Source organism: Lissotriton helveticus, chromosome 6 (assembly GCF_964261635.1).
Source record: "Lissotriton helveticus chromosome 6, aLisHel1.1, whole genome shotgun sequence".
NCBI classification, from domain to species: domain Eukaryota; kingdom Metazoa; phylum Chordata; class Amphibia; order Caudata; family Salamandridae; genus Lissotriton; species Lissotriton helveticus.
Genome location: NC_136067.1, coordinates 1,040,021,663 through 1,040,033,084, shown reverse-complemented (window position 1 = coordinate 1,040,033,084; position 11,422 = coordinate 1,040,021,663). Strand labels below are relative to the sequence as shown.

The 11,422-nt window shown below is 52.2% G+C and overlaps 2 non-coding genes across 2 annotated transcripts; one reads left to right on the top strand and one right to left on the bottom strand.

The window, feature by feature from the left end:
• The first annotated feature begins 5,887 nt into the window (after positions 1-5,887).
• Positions 5,888-5,970, top strand: TRNAL-UAA (transfer RNA leucine (anticodon UAA)). Its single transcript has one exon. It is a non-coding gene; the product is annotated as a tRNA-Leu (tRNA).
• Positions 5,971-6,322: 352 nt separating this feature from the next.
• On the bottom strand, positions 6,323-6,405 carry TRNAL-UAA (transfer RNA leucine (anticodon UAA)). Its single transcript has one exon. It is a non-coding gene; the product is annotated as a tRNA-Leu (tRNA).
• Positions 6,406-11,422: the final 5,017 nt, after the last annotated feature.

The following is an 11,422-nucleotide window of genomic DNA, read 5'->3' as shown; positions in this document are numbered from 1 at the left end:
TACGAGCAACTCTTCAATCTCATGGTATGGGAGCATCTATCGAACAACTGCTTCGTCGAGCTCAGGCAGCACCTCCTCGACAGTAAATTAACTGATCCACGACAGCTTGCCGCCGAGGCTGACCGGTGGGAAATTACCCGAGTGGGCCGAACTGGGCCCCATGAACAGAACCGGAACAACCACGGTCAGCACCGTCCCCGAGGAGGAGGAGGGGGCCAGGGACGAGGGAGAGACAACGCCCCGGCCGCTCCCGCTACCAGCACCCCACCCCCGGCCACCCGGGGCAACACCCCGGCGCGGCCGGGATACAGAGCCAATGTCACGTGTCACCGATGCCAGCGAGTCGGCCACTACGCCAACGACCCGAATTGTCCACAGAGCCAGACTCCGAGACCCCGCCAGATGGCTGCCGCCGCCCTGGGGGAAGAACAAATCTACGAAGAACATGAGGAATGTGAGCAAGAACGCCAGGAATGGGAACCAGCCGCCATGGTGCTAGCGTGCCTAGGGGGAAGAGACATGGTCCCGCGGGTCCCCCTACCCGCCAACACCCGGAAGTACAGTCAATGGGTGAACATTAATGGACGCCGGGCCGAAGCCCTACGTGACACCGGGGCCAGTGTAACGGCCGTCCGATGTCACCTGGTGACCCCAGAACAGATTCTGCCGAACGTCCTCTGCCCTGTCCGTTCAGCCGACAATTCGGAGAGTCTATGTCGGATGGCTTGCGTCCCCTTCGAGTGGGGAGGAGTCTCCGGCATGTTGGAAGTGACGGTCCGAGATGATGCCCCCGTAGACTGTCTCCTGGGAAATGATCTTGAGAGTTCCCCGTGGGCCGCCGTAGAGAGGAGAGAGCACCTAGGGATGTTGGGCATCCCGGATTGGGCGTGCGTAACCACCCGGTCCATGGCTGCCCGTGCCATCCCCCGACCCGAAGAACCTGAATGGCCGGCCCCTCCTCCCCCGGTCGCTCCAGACACCGACCGTGCCGTCACCCCAGAACAAACTCCCGAGGGGCTCGTTCAGCCTCAGGACCTTCCCGGCCTGGATCAGTGGCGTCAGGAGGGGGGGCCCACCCAAGAACAGTTTCGCCACGAGCAGAAGACCTGTCCCTCCCTCGAGGGACTCCGCCAACAAGCCCTCGCCCAGAGTGCAGGGGATACCTCCGGAACCCATTGGGTCTATTGGGACAATGACCTGTTGTACAGCGAACAGAGAATCGCAGAGTTAGGGGCCAGTCGAGTACTAGTGGTGCCCCTCCGCTTTAGAGACTTCTTGCTAAACCTGGCCCACGATGTCCCCCTGGCTGGCCACCTGGGTCAGGATAAAACCTACAGTCGCCTGGTGACCCACTTTTTCTGGCCCAAGATGAGGAACGACGTACTCCAACACTGCCGATCTTGCCCCACGTGCCAGGCCAGCGGGAAGAGCGGCCGCAAGCTTAAAGCACCTCTGCAACCTTTTCCAGTGGTCACCACCCCGTTCGAGAGGGTGGGGATAGACATTGTGGGACCCCTGGACCCCCGTACAGCACAAGGACATCGGTTCATCCTAGTACTGGTGGACCACGCCACCCGCTACCCCGAGGCTGTTCCCCTGCGAACTGTGACAGCCCCGGTAGTCGGCCGGGCCTTGATGGGGATCTTCTCCCGGGTGGGCTTCCCCCGAGAAGTCGTCAGCGACCGGGGCACAAACTTTATTTCAAAATACATGAAGTCCCTCTGGCAACAGTGTGGGGTCACCTACCGATTCACGACCCCCTATCACCCTCAAGGAAACGGACTGGTTGAGCGGTTCAACCGCACGCTCAAAGGGATGATTGGGGGGTTGGAAGAGCCCCTCCGTCGCCAGTGGGATGTGCTACTACCGTGCCTTCTCTTTGCCTACCGAGAAGTCCCCCAGAAGTCCCTCGGCTTCAGCCCGTTCGAACTCTTGTATGGGCACCCGGTGCGGGGGCCGCTCAGCCTAGTCAAAGAGGGCTGGGAAATGCCCCCTCTAAAGAACCCTCCAGATGTTTTCAAGTACCTCCTAACCCTCCGCAACCAGACCAGACGGTTCAGAGAGATGGCAAAAGCAAACCTGGAGGCCAGTCAGGAGGACATGAAAAGGTGGTACGATCAGAATGCATCCTCCATCGAATTTGAACCCGGCCAACAAGTGTGGGTAATGTCTCCCACCGAACCATGCGCCCTGCAAGACAAATGGACGGGGCCCTTCAAAGTAATCGAGCGCAAGAGCCCTGTCACCTATCTCATCGATATGGAATCTTCACGAAACCCTCTCCGGGTCCTCCATGCTAATAGACTTAAACCCCACTTTGTACGCTCAGAGCTCAGCCTCTTGATGGCAACCGACAATGGAACCGAGGAGGACTCCGAACCCCTCCCTGACCTCCTACGGTCTCGGGAGAAGGACGGCTCCGTGGACGGGGTCCGACTCTCGGAGGCCCTCACCCTGGAACAGCGCCAAGGCTGCCGAGACCTCCTGCTGCAGTTCGCCACCCTGTTCTCCCTCACCCCAGGGGTCACCCCCTGGTGCTTACACGACGTGGACACTGGAGACAGTCCCCCTGTCCGCCATCGGGCCTACCGCGTACCAGATCGGGTACGGGCCTGCATCCAAGAGGAGGTGGCCAAGATGCTCACGCTCGGGGTCATCGAGCCCTCAGACAGCCCCTGGGCCAGCCCAGTGGTACTGGTCCCCAAAGCGGCCGCCCCCGGCGCCACGCCGGAGCTTCGGTTCTGCGTCGACTACCGGGGCTTGAATGCGGTCACCAGAACAGACGCACACCCCATCCCCCGAGCAGATGAACTAATCGACCGCATGGGAGCTGCCCGCTACCTCAGCATCTTCGACCTGACAGCGGGCTACTGGCAGATCGGTCTCACACCCCGGGCCCAAGAACGATCTGCATTCTCCACTCCTGATGGCCACTATCACTTCAAGGTCATGCCATTCGGCATGAAGAATGCCCCAGCAACATTTCAGCGGCTAGTGAACCAGGTCCTGGCAGGACTCGAAGAATTCAGCGCCGCCTACCTGGACGATATCGCTGTGTACAGCCGCCACTGGTCCGACCACCTCCACCACCTCCGAGAGGTGCTACAGGCCCTCCAACGAACTGGCCTCACGATCAAGGCCAGCAAATGCCAAATTGGCCAGGGGTCCGTGACCTATCTCGGGCACCAGGTGGGAAGCGGTCTGGTGGCCCCTTTGCAACTCAAGATCGCTGCCATCCAGTCGTGGCAGCCCCCCATCACCCAGACCGAGGTCCGCGCCTTCTTGGGACTCACAGGCTACTACCGGCGGTTCGTGAGGGACTATGGCAGCATTGTAGGGCCCCTCACGGAACTCACATCCAAAAACCAACCCAAGAAGGTCAACTGGACCCCAGACTGTCAAGCGGCCTTCGAGAAGCTGAAGGCCGCCATGTGCTCCGCCCCGGTGCTCCAGGCCCCCGACTACAGTCGGGAATTTATCGTCCAAACAGATGCCTCCGACCATGGCGTTGGGGCAGTCCTTTCCCAGCTGAACCCCGAAGGACTTGACCAGCCAGTGGCTTTCATCAGCAGACGGCTCCTGGCCCGAGAACAACGCTGGAGCACCATCGAGAGGGAGGCCTTCGCCGTGGTGTGGGCCCTCAAAAAGCTCCGGCCTTATCTCTTCGGCACCCACTTCCGGGTCCAGACCGATCATCGACCCCTGCAATGGCTAATGCAGATGCGGGGGGAAAACCCGAAACTACTACGTTGGTCCATCTCCCTGCAGGGGATGGACTTCACTGTGGAACATCGACCCGGGCAAGACCACGCCAACGCAGATGGCCTGTCACGCTTTTTCCGCCTCGACGAGGAGAGTCCCCAAGAGGATGGGTGACTCTCCCCGCCTTCAGCTGGGGGGGACGCATGTTGGACAGGCCACGTGTAAGGCTTGCTCCCTCCCCGCACGACCAGGCCCGAGCCCCGCTCCTCAGGCGTTACACGCAACAACAACCCGTTTCCCGTCTCCTATAGGGCCCCTGCCCCTGAACATCTCCACATCGTGGGCCCGATTCCCTACCGGCCCTCTCGCCCGGCCTGGGCGCCATCTTGGACACGGCACCACGAGGCCGCGTGGCCTCCGATCAACCCTAACCCTGGGCCTGGCCAGGCCCCGACATCCCGGCACCACCATCCACCCAGGAGGTGAGCGGACTACTTGGCAGGTCAATGGGAGAAAGAGGTGTCGATGGCTCTCCCCCGCCAGGTGCCGATCGCCCCCAGCTCCCCCAGGCGCTGGCTCCACCCCCCTGCTGGGTGTCTGGACTCCCTCATCCCGGACCTCCCGACCTCCCAGTGCGAGGGTCCGGACATCAAAGGGCGCCAGACCTATAACTGGCGCAGCTCCAGAGCAGGAAGGCAGTTGTATCCTGGAGTCGAGAGACGCAGTGAAGAACTCATCCTTGACGGACTACTGGCGCTGCCGTAGCCCTGCCTTGCGAACTACCGATCTGCCTGCTGGCGCTGCCGCGGCTCTCTGCACCCATCTTCATCGGGACCTGCTGGCTCCGCCGCGGACCGTCACTACCTTCAACCATCCCGGGACCTGCTGGCTCCGCCGCGGCCCGATCATCTAGAACGCCGAGCTCGAGGATTGTGAGCTAATTCATCTACCACCACATCCCCCAGAGTGGTAACGAGACTGTCCCGCTACCCCCCTTACCCAACCAAGAGACTAGAATAGAGGGGACCCCGGAGTCCAGACCTCCTTGTACCACCTCACCGTACTTAAAGAATTGCTTATAAAGTAACGTTGAACCTTATCCTTGTGTGGTGTACGTCAGTGGGGGGGAAGTTATTTGTCTGTACGATTGCTGGAGACGGATCTCCCCGGAGACCTCTCCCCTTATCCTCGGCCGACCCTCCCGGTCCGTCTAACAGGGCCCATAATGACTTGGAGAGGGGCCATCCGGCCCCATTCCCTTTATTTTAAGAAATGACCGAGGGAGATGAGTTCTCAATGGCCTATCAAGGGTTGGAGAGAGGGGCTGCATAGCCCCCCCCCCCTCCCCTTTAATTGAAAAACAAACGGCCCTGGGGGATGGGGTCCCCTGGGCATTACACACTTCTGGGATGAGGGGGCTGTGTGGTGCTCTCCCCTTTTAACGTATAAATGTGGCCCTGGGGGTTAGGGTCCCCAGGGCCCAAAAAAACTCAGGACGAGTACCACATGACTCCCCTCACCTTTCATTAAAAATAAAAGCACCCCAAGGGCCTTGCATGGGCCTTGGAGGGTGGGCCACGATCATTTTAACTTATATATACAGCCCTGGGGGATGGGCACCCAGGTCCTAAAAAGACTTGGGGAGGAGGGCCGCAAGGATCCACTTCCCTTTAATAAAAAAAAGAAAAGGCCATGGGTGATGGCCCTATGGCCTACGCCCCACACAGTCAAAGGCTGTGTGCAGTGAGGTGTTGGCTGCCATTGGAGGGGGTTTGACCACAGGGCCTGGCTGCAGACCGTGATATCACTGATGTCATCAGTGATATCATCAATGATGTTATAAAACATGTCATGAGTGATGTCATATGTAAGATCACAAGCAGTGCATGGCGAGGCACAAGTTATTGTTAGCTCTACTAACTATTCCTGATGAATTATTGTGGGATTTGTTTTTTGTTCAAAATGTTGTCAATGACAAGTTCACCTAACTACTTTAATTTTAGTTTTTAAGGTTTTGTTTTTAAAACATTTATATCACACTGAACAATAATATTACTTTAACAACCTATGTTTATTTACATCATATATATGTATATACATAGCATACACACAACAATACTGCTGCATGAGATTGTTTCTGTATAGATAGAAATTGTTTCTGTGTAGATAGAAGGGCACTATCAGGACCAGGATGGCCGAGTGGTTAAGGCGTTGGACTTAAGATCCAATGGACATGTGTCCGCGTGGGTTCGAGCCCCACTCCTGGTAAAGGACTTTTGTGTATCATTACTCACAAAATAGAAAATACACACGTAATATTGTGTTTCCTTTGAAACAATTTAGAATTAAGTCATGAGTAAATATCCAATAATGTGTAAACCAACTAAAAAGTAATCAGGAGAATTCTCCTCTTGTTCTCCAACAAATGGATTCTTCCAAATTAGACATTTGACGAGCACTAAGTAATTCATTCACTTTGTATTTTTGGAGAAAAATACCTGTTAATTAATATGCCGATTAAATATGTAGCTTTTAACTTATTAATCATAATGTACAATTGAAAAAAATGCATACAATAATATTTAAAATAACAATGTCTTGTGAGAAAAAAAAATCCATCTACCAGGAGTGGGGTTCGAACCCACGCGGACACATGTCCATTGGATCTTAAGTCCAACGCCTTAACCACTCGGCCATCCTGGTGCGGGTACCATCAACGTTGCCTGCAGGACTGATGTTTTTATTTTCTAGAACATGAATGGTGTATACATTTCAATTTGTATTTGCGCTGCCTGATATCTCCGTAAAACTCGCATTTAAACACAACCGTTCCGTTGGCACTTGTGCTACAATTGCGAAGGTTGTACCACGCCATTGAAGGTCAGCACGCAAGCTTAGCCCTGCGTGCTCTGACGGGGCGGCTGAGTTTTGACGGCTCTACTTTCTGGCTACTTTAGAGCACTATAAGGAAAGAGTCGGAGTGCCGCTTTGTGAAAAGAAATCTATGTGACGAAGCTTCGATATTTAAACATATAAGTATGAGAATAATTTCAAATAAAATGTATTCTTGGTACTGTTCATTGGCGGATTTCCTGATCTTGAAATTTACATTTAGACGCCCGCCTCTTACTCGTAGATGCGCCAATCAGAGTTGCCCAGGAATCATAACTAACAAGCGATACGATGGGCTACAGTGACGCAAATACGTAGAAATTACACGTTCCTTACTGCGCATTGATGGTAGTTCCCCCGGCCCCGCCTTGTTGATTTCCGCCTATCATGGTTGGGATAGATGTACATTTCAGGAAGTAGAAAATACATATTTTGGTATGTTGCACTGGCATATATATACTCAGCGCTTTTCTTCCGGTTCTGAAGCCCAAAATCGATTGGTCTGGTGAATAAGTTAAACCACGTCGTCAAGATAAGCACTTTGCATGTAAACACTATATTATAAGTAACACTTTTATATATTGATTTTCTAGGCGATTTTCAATTGGTGTGTATTTCATCAATTTAAAATAAGTAACAAAGTAGCGTAGCTGCCAACGTTTCAGACCCTGGCATACCCCCCTCCCCCTTTATATGCAGGAATAAAGCTTATGTCTATATGATTTTCGAGTGGGTGACTAGTGAAATTCGTGATCAGCGCTCGGCGCACTCAAATGCTGTTATGGCTGCTGCTAATTCGGGTGAAAACCAGACGCCATAAACGGTGACAGCATGCGAGTAAATGATTTAAAAGGAATAACACAATTAACGGCATTCAGGGCCCACTTATTAAGGCGGGAGGCTTGATATTGATTCGTACTGATTAGCTTGTGCAACAGATTTCATCAAGTAGTCTGAACGCAGTTTCAACAAGTATCGGTTCACAAATGGAGGGCAACCATGGAATCCACATTTTCTAGCATCAATGTTCATCTGGAATTGGTTTGCAGCGTAATATATCCAATGGCGTAGGGTAGAAGGAGCTATACCATAGAAGGGGGTTCCCCACGGGATACACAATAAAGGGCAGGGAGGGGGGGATTTAAGCAATATCAAAAGAAAGAAAGAACCCCTGCCATTGATTATATAGTCCTATATCAGGATCTTAGATAATTATATACCTTAAGGACCCAAGTGCGGTACCCATTCAAACCACGGTGAACAAGAAAATCGTTTTTAATTTCTTTAATTTATGCATTTAATTAATTTTTTTCTTCTGTTTTGTTTTTTTCTCTAGTTGTAGTACACATACTTAGTTTCTCATCAGTAGATATAAACATTTAATCATACAAAAATACAATCAATAACATTTCATAATTTACAGTGTGGTCCCACAACACCAGGTATTATAGGTCAAACTAACAATCACTAACACTCATACAACCACATTCATTCTTCAAACTATTAAAAAAAAAAAAACTCTATTAGGAAAGCTTAAAAGCCTGAGTGGAGGAAAAGATGGGATTATTCTTTCACAGTAGGGGTAGAGGGTTGATCGGATGGACAGGAGGCTGATCCCGATGGATGGAGGTGGATCGATATCTTCAAAGTAATCAAAACGCCTACGCGCGTTTCGGTGAAGAGGCCTGGTCAAGCCTCACCTTCGTCAGGGCAAAGAGATACCATGGGGTAGGGGACACCACTATAGATAATAGAGAAAAACTATTTTAGAATAGTTGAAAAGACACTAGTACATTAACAAGTGCATCATCATCAAATAGTTAAGTTCACTCTCTTTTTATTATATGTGTTGCATCGATGCATTTTCAAGCGGCACTAAACACATGGGTCCCGAGGACGATAATAAGAAATATTACATTGATTTTAACATGCGGGTTAAATAACCTCAGGTAACACATAGGGGCAGGAAAAAGATACATCATGAGAGTCTATTCATTCATCATTCATTCGGTTCTGCAATTATCAACAGTTCAGTTTATATTATTATATATGGTCCTCAGGGGGTGGCAGCAAGAGTTTCAGTCAGTTAGAATAATTTTATGTATAAGCCCACAATTGGTAGCGAGAAAGGTACAGAACCCGCTCTGGGCGAGTGGTTAAAGAGGCGAAAGTTCGTCCTTGGGCTACCAGGGGTAATCGAATAATATGGTGGGGAAATAAAAGAGGTTAGAGGTAGCAAGGGGTTCCAGCAGGGTATTAAATTAGAGCATCTCTTGTTTCTGAGTCAAATTGGGCTAAAGAATGAGTGTACAGTTATTTACCTGTTAGATTCGCGGCAGTATGGTAGTTTATGGGAGTGTTCGGCTTGCTCAGAAACTCCCATAAGGCATACAGGGCAGGAATCCTATATTTAAAGACACAGAGAGCAAAGGACTGTTTACTGCTTAGGGTTCCTGAGGCCAAGTTTGCACTTGGCGCCTCGCTTCTGACCGCGCTGGTCGCGCGCTTGTTTGCTCGTCTATTTTAAAAAAACCTTCGTTTTTTGTGGATTTTGTTCCTTAATTTTTTAGCCTGCCTCCCTGCTACTAATTCTTTCTGGCCCTTACCTGCACTGTAAATCTGGTGAACACCACCGCTGTTGGGCAGATCCGGGTTACCGGAAGGGTTTGGGCTGAGCGCCATCTTTGTGAGGGGAGTAGTGCGAGCGCCATCTTTGAGCGTCCAGGTCACCTGGGACGCCGAGACGACGCTATTTAGGGCGAGCCAGCTGCAAGGTGAGCCTGCTTAGGGTTCCTGAGGCCAAGTTTGCACTTGGCGCCTCGCTTCTGACCGCGCTGGTCGCGCGCTTGTTTGCTCGTCTATTTTAAAAAAACCTTCGTTTTTTGTGGATTTTGTTCCTTAATTTTTTAGCCTGCCTCCCTGCTACTAATTCTTTCTGGCCCTTACCTGCACTGTAAATCTGGTGAACACCACCGCTGTTGGGCGGATCCGGGTTACCGGGAGGGTTTGGGCTGAGCGCCATCTTTGTGAGGGGAGTAGTGCGAGCGCCATCTTTGAGCGTCCAGGTCACCTGGGACGCCGAGACGACGCTATTTAAAGCTCGCCTGACCAGCGCAGCGGTGACGCGCAGCGGTGCGCCTTTCCTGCACCTGAGTCGTGCCAGAGTCCTGCCCGTCTGCGCCTGTCAGCGTTTCGGAGGCGGGCGAGGCGGGACTCTGGCTTTTCGGGTAGGCATTCTAGGATGATTGTCTACAGCGCGGCCGCTTTATGCGCGCTTCGCCCTGTGAGGCGTGATTGTAAATCTCTTTTTCCTGGTGGTCGCCAACTGGGCAAAGGATGTCCTGTCTGTGCTTGGCGTCCTGTACCTCTACCACCTCGTATTCTGTCCATTCCTCCCTTAGAATGTCACTGTGCCTTGTTAAATACCAGATCCCTGGCGCGTCATTCGGTGGAGATCTGGGACCTCCTCGCGCTCTCTAAGATTTCCTGTCTTTTCTTGACAGAGACTTGGTTGGGGGCGGGCTCCGAACCGGACATCGCCAGTGCCCTTCCCCCCAACTTTACCATCTTAAGGAGAGACAGAACGGGAGGCCGAGGTGGCGGAGTGGCCCTAGTTGTCGACAAGTCCCTGGAATGCTCCTCTTTCCCTGTGGACAACATTGCTGGATGTGAAGCCCTGAGTTTTATTCTCCATTTGTCAGCCTCACATACCTGCACAGGGATTCTTGTCTACAGACCTCCAGGGCCTATAGGCTCGTTTTTTGAGGACCTGCAGGCGGCGCTGTCAGTACCCTGTATGCGCTCGGCGCACTGTGTGCTGCTGGGCGATTTAAATCTGCATATGGATTCAACAACTGACGCTGAAGCGTCCAAATTACGGGATATTACCGAGATGTTCGGGCTGGCTCCTTTCATCGACAGTCCCACGCATGTCAAAGGGCACACGCTTGATTTAATCTTTTCCACCGTGCCGATTAAGGTGTCCCTCCCTTTACCGGTTCTATGGTCTGATCACTTTTTAATAAATTTTGTTTTATTGGCCGAGTGTCAGACCAGTTATAGAACTCACAAGGATGGGCCTCGTCAATCTAGAGCTTTTCACCTGGTGACAGCTGATATGCTCGCTGACGCACTCTGTTCTCATCCTTGTACCATGACAGGGAACCTAGAAGCTGACCTGCTGTTAGTCCAAGACTGGCTTCAGGCAAGATTTGAGGAGCTTGCCCCTCGGAAGCCGGCTAGGACAGCCCCCTGTCAGGACTCTGCTCCTTGGTTTTCCTCCATTTTACGGAAAGCGCGCCAGGACTGTAAAAGGGCGGAAAGGCTCTGGCGGCGCAAGTACGACCCTGAGGAGAAACTGAAGTACAGGGGTGTTGTAAAATTATATCACAAACAGATTGCCGAAGCCAAAAAGATCTACTTCGAGCATAGAATAGACCAGGCTGACAATACGAGCCGGGAACTATTCCGAATTGTGAAAGAATTCGTGGATCCTGTCGCAGGTGTCCGTGTACACTCCCATACGGAGGAGTGGATCAGGCAGCTCGCTGATTTCTTTGTGGCTAAGATCCTAAAGATTCAGGACTCTTTTGATAGGGTGGGGCCTCTGAAAGCTACTGTGGCCTTGGAGAGCGATCTAAAGCCCCTCCCATCTGTTGGAACTGAGTCTGGGCCCACGCTATCGGCGTTCCCCCCGCTCTCCTGTGAAACCTCACTTGAGCTGCTTTCCCGTCTGAAATCTGGATCCCCCTTGGATGCTTGTCCGGCGAAATGCCTGAGCAATGTGGCGTCAGCTGTAAACAACTTGCTGAACCCCCTGCTCAACATG